The sequence below is a fragment of the Panicum virgatum genome, chromosome 3K (genome assembly GCF_016808335.1).
Source record: "Panicum virgatum strain AP13 chromosome 3K, P.virgatum_v5, whole genome shotgun sequence".
In the NCBI taxonomy this organism is placed as follows: domain Eukaryota; kingdom Viridiplantae; phylum Streptophyta; class Magnoliopsida; order Poales; family Poaceae; genus Panicum; species Panicum virgatum.
The window spans coordinates 62367532-62377597 of NC_053138.1; positions in this window are offsets into that span (position 1 = coordinate 62367532).

Sequence of the window (10066 nt, forward strand, 5' to 3'; positions counted from 1 at the left end):
CGCGTCCACTGAACGAGCAGTGAGAGCCGAGGACGCCGCCAAGGCTGCGAAGTTGCTCGCATAAGACGCCGCGAAGCGCCGAGATACAATGCAACAGCGGCTTCGCACCTTCAAGGAGGCAATAAAGACTGGGTCGGAAAAGCTGCAGGAGGAACTGCCTGACCTCCTCGCCCGTTATGGGCTTGTGGCTCCGGATATGTTCCCGGAGGGCGCCGACTCTATTGGCCTGGGCTCCTTCTTCCAGTGGCTTCGAGCATGCGTCGCCATGCTGGATGCTGGGGCACACTTTCATGAAGACATCAGCGCCATGGTCGCAGTCCGTACGCTCAGCGCCGCCGTGTACAGCCTCTTCCCCTCTGAAGCTGGACAGGCTTGCGTTGTGACGAAGGCTCAACTTTGTTCCCTTCGCGACCCCTCCTTCCGCTGGCCAGGCGAGGATACTGTCAACCCGGACGCGCTCCCTGCTTTGGCGAAGAACATCGCTGTCAGCTTCATGGAGCGTTTTTTCAAAGGTGAAGGTCGTGCCCTTGTTCAGCGCACGGTCGAGCGGATGAAGAGCCAGGTGACTTTCATTTATCTATTACTATGTTGATTCCTTGACGGAGAACTTGCTGACTTCTGAACTCCAATCTTACAGCTACAGTCCAAAGCTGACGCTATTGCGGAGCCCATTCTCCAAGAGGCTGTGCTCGCGGAAGAGAGACCTGGCGGCGAGGGTGCGAACGGCGACAACGGGCGCGGCGGTGCTGATGCAGCCCCAGAGCTTCAAGACCAGACGAGGGCGTCCTCTTCCCGTCCTCCGGTTGGCGAGGTGCGAGGGTCGCAGTAGGCTGTTGTATAGGGTGTCAGTTGTAGTAGTTATTTTTGTACTCTAACACCTTCGGTGCCTGCGCAGGACCCTGCGTTGGCCCCTGCGCAGGCGGCCGAAGACGTTGCTCCTCACCGACTGAATCGGGGGAACTTTTATGTTGCTGGTGCGTCTTGGACGAAGTTTCATATTTGTTATCCTACGATTTCATTCGAAGCATTCTGGGCGAATAGGGCGTGTGTGTATGATCGCTGGAACAAACAGGCGAAGCGTTTTTTTGCCGATTTCCAGCGGGATCCGGCGAAACACGCGAGGATCCTTGCTAACCGCAGGCTTCGTCATGAAATAAAATGGATTCTTGATACCGATAGGCCTTATAATTCTCCGGCTGGTCTGCGCGAGCCGAAGCCGAAGCCAGAGCCAGTGGATGACGAGCCCCTGGCGCCTCACGAATTTATGTATCGAAGCAAAGGCATATTCGCCGAGAGCTCTAGTTGATGTGCGTTGCCCTCGGTTTCAGGGGGCGACTTTGAAAAGTTTCTTCGGCGGACGGCCGAAGAGATAATAGATGCGGCGGTCCGAGACGTGATATCCGAGGTGGACCGCCTAGTCTTCGAAGAAGAGGCCTCGGATGTGTGCGTGTGATTCGTTTCTTCGTGCTTTCACACTAAGTGTAATTTCGTTTTGTACCAATATGTACTTTGTAATTTACTTTGTCTCCTCGGGCGACGTGTATCTTCACTGTGTAACATGTAATTTTTCTTTTATTTCAACACTTCGGGTGGAGTGTATCTTCGCGGTGTAATGTGTACTTTGTAATTTATCATATTGTCAGGCGTTTCAACCTTCAATTGTGCACACGTGTGTTTTGCGAAGCGCCACCCCCCCCTTTTGCACGGGAGAGGTTACACGTTTTTTTGGCTATTCATCTTCACTGGCGTCGTGCGTCTTGTTTTGCGAAGCGCCACCCCCCCCCCCTTCGCTTGACTGGCGGGGAAGATGAACTCCGACTTCTTATTGAATGTTGCATGCCTGCGGGGACTAGTTCCGTCGCTTCGGTGATAGGGCTTTCCACCCGTCGCTCTGGCGGCGGGATTTTCGTTAGGAAACCTTCGGCTCTTTAGCCAGAGAGGTTCGTGCCTAGCCTTCGGCTTTCGCGCGACAGGACTTTCCACCCGTCGCTCCGGCGACGGGATTTTTGTTAGGGGACCTTAGGCTCTTTAGCCGGAGAGGTTCGCGCCTAGCCTTCGGCTTTCGTGCAACAGGACTTTCCACCCGTCGCTCCGGCGACGGGATTTTTGTTAGGGGACCTTAGGCTCTTTAGCCGGAGAGGTTCGCGCCTAGCCTTCGGCTTTCGCGCGACAGGACTTTCCACCCGTCGCTCCTGCGACGGGATTTTTTGTTTTCTGGGAAGTGGAGCTAAGGGGAGCGAAGACCTCGATTGGGTTTTGCTCCTCGTGCTCACTTCTTTCAAGCGTTAACGGCTTGTTTTCCGCGCCAATGACTCCCCTCTTCGCGTTGACGAAGGGGGATTGATGCTTTGGCGCCTTTGTAACGCGCTCGTTTGTTGGGGGCCTTGTTTATATTTCACAAGGGGTTACATAGGGTCCCGCCTCGTTAAAAACCTCACACCTCCGGCGCCCGAGTGGACACTCGAAAGCTTCCCCCGTGAGGAAAAGAGTACAGGCCCTTTGGTACATTGTGCTAATTTACAGGAGAAAAAAGGAGAAAATTTTATTCTACGAGCCCCTTCGGTTATTTCCCTCAGGTGGCTTTTACACACTTCCCTATGCGACTTCCCTACACGTAGTATCTTTTGTAGCATGTCCTTGTTCCATGAATATGGGTCTTCGGTGCCTTCTATCGTGCGGAGTCTGCAGGCCTCCGGTCTTGCCATCGATGCGACGATAAACGGGCCTTCCCACTTGCTGTACATCTTCCCTTTCTGCTTGGCCTTAGGTATTCTTTGAAGCACCAAGTCACCCTCTCTGATATTCCTGGGCTTCACCTTCTTGTTCCTCCATCTTCGCATTTCGTCTTGGTATTTACCCAAGTTGATTGCTGCTTGTATCTTACCAGCTTCGATTGTGTCAACTGAGGGCTTGATGTCTTCTTCGATGTTTTCTACCCCTTCGGATGTTCTCCAGGATTTGAAATTTATTTCCTCAGGTGTTACGGCTTCTTCGCCGTATAGGAGCTTGAACGGTGTGGACTTTGTGGTCCTAGACTCTGTCGTGTTATGAGACCACACGACCCTCGGCAGTTCGTCCACCCATTTTCCCTTTGGCAGCTCAGTGATGTTTTTCTTGATACCTGCGAAGATGATGCCGTTGGCCCTTTCCACTGCGCCGTTGGACTGCGGGTGGTAAACCGATGCGAAACATAAGTTTGTGCCAAGTTGTGTGGCGAATTGTCTGAAAGTTGCGCTGTCGAACTGTTTGCCATTGTCCACTGTGACCTCCTTCGGGACGCCGAAGCGACAGACGATGTTCTGCCAGAAGAATTTTTGCAGGGCTCCTGCTGTGATGTCCCTGAGTGCTTTGGCTTCGACCCATTTGGAGAAGTATTCCACCGCCACAGCGGCGTACTTGTAGTTTCCTGGAGCCATGGGCAACGGTCCTACTATGTCAATTCCCCATCGCGCGAGGGGCCACACCGGGGGTAGTAGCTGCACCTCGTCGGGTGGGAATTTGCTGTAGGGGGCATGCTTTTGACAATTCGGGCACGTGCAAACCACCTCGTGAGCATCTGCCACGGCCGATGGCCAATAGAAACCTTCACGGAAAGCTTTGCCGACCAGGGCCCTCGTCGCGATGTGCGAGGAACACATCCCTGCATATATCTCTTCAAGCAGCTGTTTTCCCTCTTCGCGTGAGATGCACCTTAAGAGTGGTGCGCAGACTCCCCCTCGATATAACTCTTCACCTATGATTCTGTAGTTTCTCGCTCGAAGTGCTATTTTTTTTCTTCCTTTTCGTCCTCCGGGACAAAGTGTCCGCGAAGATAGGCCATTATGGCGGCCCTCCAATCTTCGCTGGTTATGGCATTGATGAATTTAGCTGGTTCTTCGGCATAGTTTACGGAGGCCTGCTTTAATGTTTCGAAAAAACATCTGGCGGTAATGGATCAAACTGTGCTGCTGCTTTTGCCAGTTGATCAGCTTGCTTATTTTTTGTTCTGGAGAAACTACAGATGCTGAACCCCAGGAAGTGTTTCTCCATGCTTCGCACTGCTGCCAAGTATTTTGCCAGCTCTGGCTTGAGAGTCCTGTTGGATTTGTTTATTTGACCTGTGATCAACTCTGAATCGGACCTGATAGTCAGTCTTCGTGCGCCCAGTGCCATTGCTTTGCGAAGACCCAGGAGAAGTCCTTCGTATTCTGCTACATTGTTTGTGCATCCGGTGAAGTCAAGCCTGACTGCGTACTTCAGTTGTGTACCCGAAGGTGCTGTGAGAACTGCCGAGGCCCCTGCTCCATCTCTCTGGTAAGCCCCATCACACTCCAGTTGCCATATTGCTTCTATCTTCGGCTGCTCTTGCGAAGGTGCGACTGGTGTCCAGTCTGCGGTAAAGTCTGCCAAGACCTGTGACTTGATTGCTGATCTGGAGACGAAGTCAATGGTGTGCTCGGCTAGTTGCGTAGCCCATTTGCCTATCCTGCCGGAGGCTTCTCTGTTCTCAAACATGTCCCGAAGTGGGAAAGATGTTGGAACCTTGATTTTGTGGCTCTGGAAGTAGTAACGCAGCTTGCGTGATGCCATGACCACCGCATATGTCATCTTCTCCATTTCTGAGTATAACCTCTTTGACCCGTTTAGGGCTTCGGAGACGAAGTATATGGGCGACTGGGTTAGTGCCCCTTCGACCGTACGCTCTTCGACAAGGGCGGCACTGACGGCTGCGCCTGATGTGGAGATGTATAACAACAACTCCGCCTTCTCCGAAGGGCTGGACATGACAGCCAACTTCTCGATATACTGTTTGAGGTCTTCGAAGGCCTTCGCCTGTTCTTCGCCCCCAACTTCTCGATATACTGTTTGAGGTCTTCGAAGGCCTTCGCCTGTTCTTCGCCCCATTCGAAGTTGCCTGATCCTTTCAGCGCCTTGAAAAATGGTAGGCACTTCTCAGCTGATTTTGATATGAATCGATTTAGCAAAGCCAACCTGCCCGTCAACTTTTGTACCCCTTTTCTGGTGGTCGGTGGCTTCATCCGCCTGATTGCTTCTATCTTCTCCGGATTTGCCTCTATTCCCCTTTCCGTTATCATGCATCCCAATAATTTTCCTCTTCGGACTCCGAAGACGCACTTCTCCGGGTTCAGTTTCAAGCCATGGCGGCGAAGGTTCGCGAATCTTTCGCAAAGATCTTGGATATGGTCTTCCCTCCTCTTGCTTTGGACAACGACATCATCGACATACGCGGAGATATTCCTCCCAAGTTGATCTCCCAGTACCTTCTTGATCATTCTATTGAAAGTGCATCCTGCGTTGCGGAGGCCCTCCGGCATTCTTACGTAGCAATATGTCCCGAAGGGGGTAGTGAAGCTGGTCTTCTCTTCGTCCACCTTGTTCATGAATATCTGGTGATAACCTGAGAAACAGTCCAACATGCTGAGCATCTCTGAACAAGCTGCTGCATCGACCAAGGTGTCAATTCGTGGCAGTGGGTATTCGTCCTTTGGGCACGCCTTGTTTAAGATTGTGAAGTCAATGCACATTCGCCACTTCCCGTTCTTCTTTGGTACCATTACAACGTTTGCTAGCCATTCTGGGTACTGGACTTCGCGAATGACGCCCGCGTCCAGCAACTTTTGTACCTCGGCTTGAGCCGCTTTCTGCCTCTCTTCGGACATTGATCTTTGGCCCTGCTTCACGGGTTTCGCCTTCGGAATCACCCTGAGCTCATGCTCGATGACTTCTCGACTGACCCCTCGCAGATCCGAAGAGGACCAAGCAAACACATCTTGATTGTTGCGGAGAAACTGTATAAGCCTGGCCTCTTCGGCCTCTTCAAGCCCTTTTCCGATGATCACCATTTGATCAGGCACATCCTCGCACAGGGGCACCTTCTTCGTATGTTCCGCTGGGGATACACCCCCTAACTTCTCAGGCTCTTCGCAGTTTTCACCATCATTGACCTCATTTGGTGCTTCAATGACATGGACGTTCTTGTCTGAGGTTGATGCGTTGTCCTCGCACCTTCTTGCTTCTTCTTGGTTTCCGAAGACTGTGATAATTCCTCCGGCCATGGGTAGCTTCATGCATAGGTACGACTGATGGATTACTGCTGCGAATTTGACCAAGGTGTTGCGACCAAAGATTGCGTTGTAGGAATAGTTGATGTCGACCACGTCGAAGGTGATTGCTTCAGTTCTCTGTCCTGCACCTTCGCCAAATGTTACGTTGAGCTCTATCTTTCCAAGAGCTTCGATTCTCTTGCCTCCGAACCCAATGAGTGGATACTGTGACTTCCGAACATTGGCAACCCCATTTTGACGAAACACTGCCAGACGAGGATATCTGCAGAACTCCCGTTGTCCACCAAGATTCTCCCTACATCATTCCCCGCAAAGTGCACTGAATTTTTGCCAATGTTCGCCCTTATGACGAGGGGGTCATTATGTGGGTAGTGCTGCAGTCGAAGGTCTGCCTGCATGAAAGTTATTGGGACATGCGACCACGTTGTCCGGAAGCATCGGCCTTCGCTGACGTGGGAGACTGTTCTGAAATATTCTTTCCGCTGCTTCTTTGTCTCATGGACTGGTTCGTTGGATCCTCCGGAGATGGCATTGATGATGTTGACCCTGCTGCCCGAAGGTGTGTCGATTGCTCGCTCGGGGATCTGCCCCGGCTCTAGTTTTGGCGGTGGAGGTAAATTTGTTGTGTCGCAAGAAAGCGGTGTCGAGCTTCTGGACCATGATTGATTGTACTGTGGTGGTGGTGGTAGCATTGGAAATGATTTTTGCGGAGATGGTGCATATGGCAGTGGGTTATAATTGAACACCGGGTACGACACCGGCCAATTTGGTGTAGGAGCCCAAGTATTTGCCGTTGTCGAAGACTGAGGCGGTATCTGCGAGGTATGATTGACTGGTTTTGCTGGCTGGGAATTCTGCCGATCAAACTCCTCTTTCCTTTCCATTGCGAAAGGGCACTCGTTTGTCCAATGGCCTTTGTCCTTGCCGTGGAAGAAACAGAACGGAATTTTCTCCCTTCGACCACCGCTGTCCCTTCGTCCTTTGCTTTGTCGGTCTTCGCGATGGTGACGATCATCGCGGTTGGATCTTTCTTCGTGTCGGTCCCTTTCGCCTTTACCCTTGTGACGGTGTCTGTCCTCTCGGGGTCCCTCTTCAGATACATTGTTCACTATTCTTTTCTACCTCGGCTCATCGGCGTGCCATGGTTTCGAATGGGACCTCTCGCTGCTTCGCGATTTCTTCTGCTCGTTCTTTTCCTCGAGCCTTCTCCTCTTCGCCCGGTCGGATATGCAATATTCTTGCATTATCTCGAATAGCTTCGTGACTGTCTTTGGCTTATGCCGGGATATGTATTCCCCGCATGGTCCCAGATTGATCCCCTTCACCACCGAATCGATGATGCTCTAGTCGGCAACATTGGGTGCTCTTGTGCGAAGCTTCATGACACTCTGGAGATATTGTTGCAAGGTCATGCTTCCTTGCCTTAGGTCGTGGAAGTCGCAAGATGTGACTTCATCGGGCCTTACAGCGCGGAAGCTTGAACATAACTCAATGAGGATCTGCTTCCAAGACAGAATGGTTCCCGGGGGGGGGGGGTGTTTGCATACCAGCGCTGCGCCAAGCCCTTCAATGCGAGGACAGGCGCCTTTGCCTTGCATGCGTTGCCTCCTCCTGATGCTTCGATGGTGGCTTCGTACTTGAGGAGGAACTCTTCGGGGTCTGACTCCCTATCGAACTGAGGCAATATTGCTGGGTTAAGACGGTGAGGCCACTGTACCTCCTCCAGCTCTTCGGACAATGGCGATATCCTGTGATGGCTTCTTCGGTAACACTCTTCGCCGTCTGACTCAGAATGGTCAGAGATCTCTTCGACCGGCACGAACTCCTGGCGGGACCTTGGTGGTTCTTGCTGTCGCAAGTTGGCGACGACTGCCTCCCTCTGGGGTGGTCTTGGTGGAGCCTGCAATTGCTCCAGCTGCAGCCTCTGGGCACGGAGCTTCTCCTGCATCGCCTTGCAGCGAAGCTCCTCCTCCTTCAGCTTGTTGTACTGCTCTTGACGCTCTGCTTCGGTGAGCATGGTCTGCTTCCCCTTCGCCCTTGTCATCACTTGTGGCTCCGACGGTCCGGATTCCAATGCCTGCTGTTGAACCCTTCGTGCCTCTTCGATGCGAGCGTCGATGCGACGTATCACAGCGATGTCTTCGGCTGTGACGCCGATGTCCAGAAGGTTGATTTCAAGCTGGCCATCTACGAGGGCTTCGACGGAGACGCCGTCGCTGCTAGCCCCGTTCGCCTGTGTTGCTGCTGCTTCGCCCTGCGAGGGCGTTGTCATCGTCGTTTCCTCCGAAGTGGCTCCGGTGGTCCCTCTCTTCTTCGTTGCCGCCATGTGGTGTATCGAACCGACGGGTGGGCGCCAAACTGTTGGTGGAGAGTGTCTCCGGAACGGACGAACACAACAACAGTAATGGGCGACACGGAAGTCAAGTAATAAAGTGCTCTTTCTTCATTTCCCAGATCCCCTTCAATGAACATTACACAGGGTATTTATAGGTGGCGTTACAACTTTAATGTACAATTACTCTATTGCACCCCTACAACAGTAATATTCCTAGAATATTCCTAGATGCGAGCGTAATTTGCCCATTACAACTTGAGTGCGCCACAGCTCAGCAGCGGGACCCACGCCGACCCCGGCATCTTCGCCGCATCCGACGAAGCTCCCGGACCCGCTGCTAAGTACTCTGCGAGACTCGTGTCACCAAGTCTTCGCTCCTCTCCGTCTTCTTGCTCGTGGAACGGCGAAGACGGAACACCTCCGCGGTAGCTCCTGGCGTCAGCTTTAGTCCTCCGGGTGCACCATCTTCGCTTCCTGACCCGAAGACACGCGAAGATGTGTCACCTTCTGCTGGTAGACCTTCGGCTCGCCCTTGACTCGATGTCTTCGCGTTCCTCCGTCGATCTGACCGAAGGTGGTGACCCCAACAACCCCTGCTACTTCCCTGCCTACACTCACTGACGTGTGGAGCCCACACGTCAGCTTCTTCTTCAACCTTCTTCCTCTTTTCCACCATGCGCTACTCACCTCCGCCCCCCTGCCGCCGCAGGACTGCTCCCCGCCGGGAGAGCCCCTCCACTGCACGCCGTCGTGGCTGTATCCCACCAGGGACGCCGCCACCCTCGCGTGGGCCCGTCGCCGTGGCCGCCTCCCTGCCACGGACGCCACGCGAACCACCTCGCTCTCCAAGCGCTGGGCCGGCATCTTGCGCTCGGCGCCGCTCCTCCTCGTGGATGCCCACCTGCTCCCCGCCGACGCCGCCGCCGCCCGCATCCCCGCCGTCGTGTCCCACGCCCTCGCCAGGCACCCGGACCCCCTTCCGCCGCGTCCACCTCACGGCCACCCCCATGGCCGCGCACCGAGACGAGCTACCGTGCTGCCTCCAGCTCCTTGCCACCCAGGGCGCCCAGGATCTCATCCTCGTGAACCGCCCGACCCCGATCCAGGCGCACCTGTAGCTCCCTGGCTAACTCCTCGCGTGCGCGGCCTTCCTCACGCCGGAGGGGGAGGGCGGAGGGGAGCAGGCCGCCGGTGGCGGCAAGCCCGCGCAACTGGCCTCCTCGCGCGGCGTCGGCAAGCCCGCCCGAGGGCGCGGCGACGGCCTGCCCGCGCGAAGCCAGGCCAGGGAGGAGCTCGCCCTAGGGGGAGCAGGCCGCCAACGGCGGGAGGAGCTCGCTGGGGAGGGGGGTGAGGGCGAAGGGGAGCAGGCCACTGGCAGCGGCGGGGGAGGGCTGAAGTGAGCCGTGTGGGGCGGAGGCCAGAGGTTGAAGAAGAAACTGACGTGTGGGGCCCACACGTCAGTGAGTTGAAGGGAGAGAAGCAACAGGGGTATTTTGGGCCATACCAAAATACGAGAGTCTGCAGGTGGGTCCAAGGGCATCAAAGACGTATAAAATGGCACGATTCAAAGAAACGAAGGATTGTAATGGTAAGTTTCAAAATAGGTGAATTATAATGGCGTATCTCAGAAGTTAGAAAATTGTAATGGCATGGATAAAAAAACCTT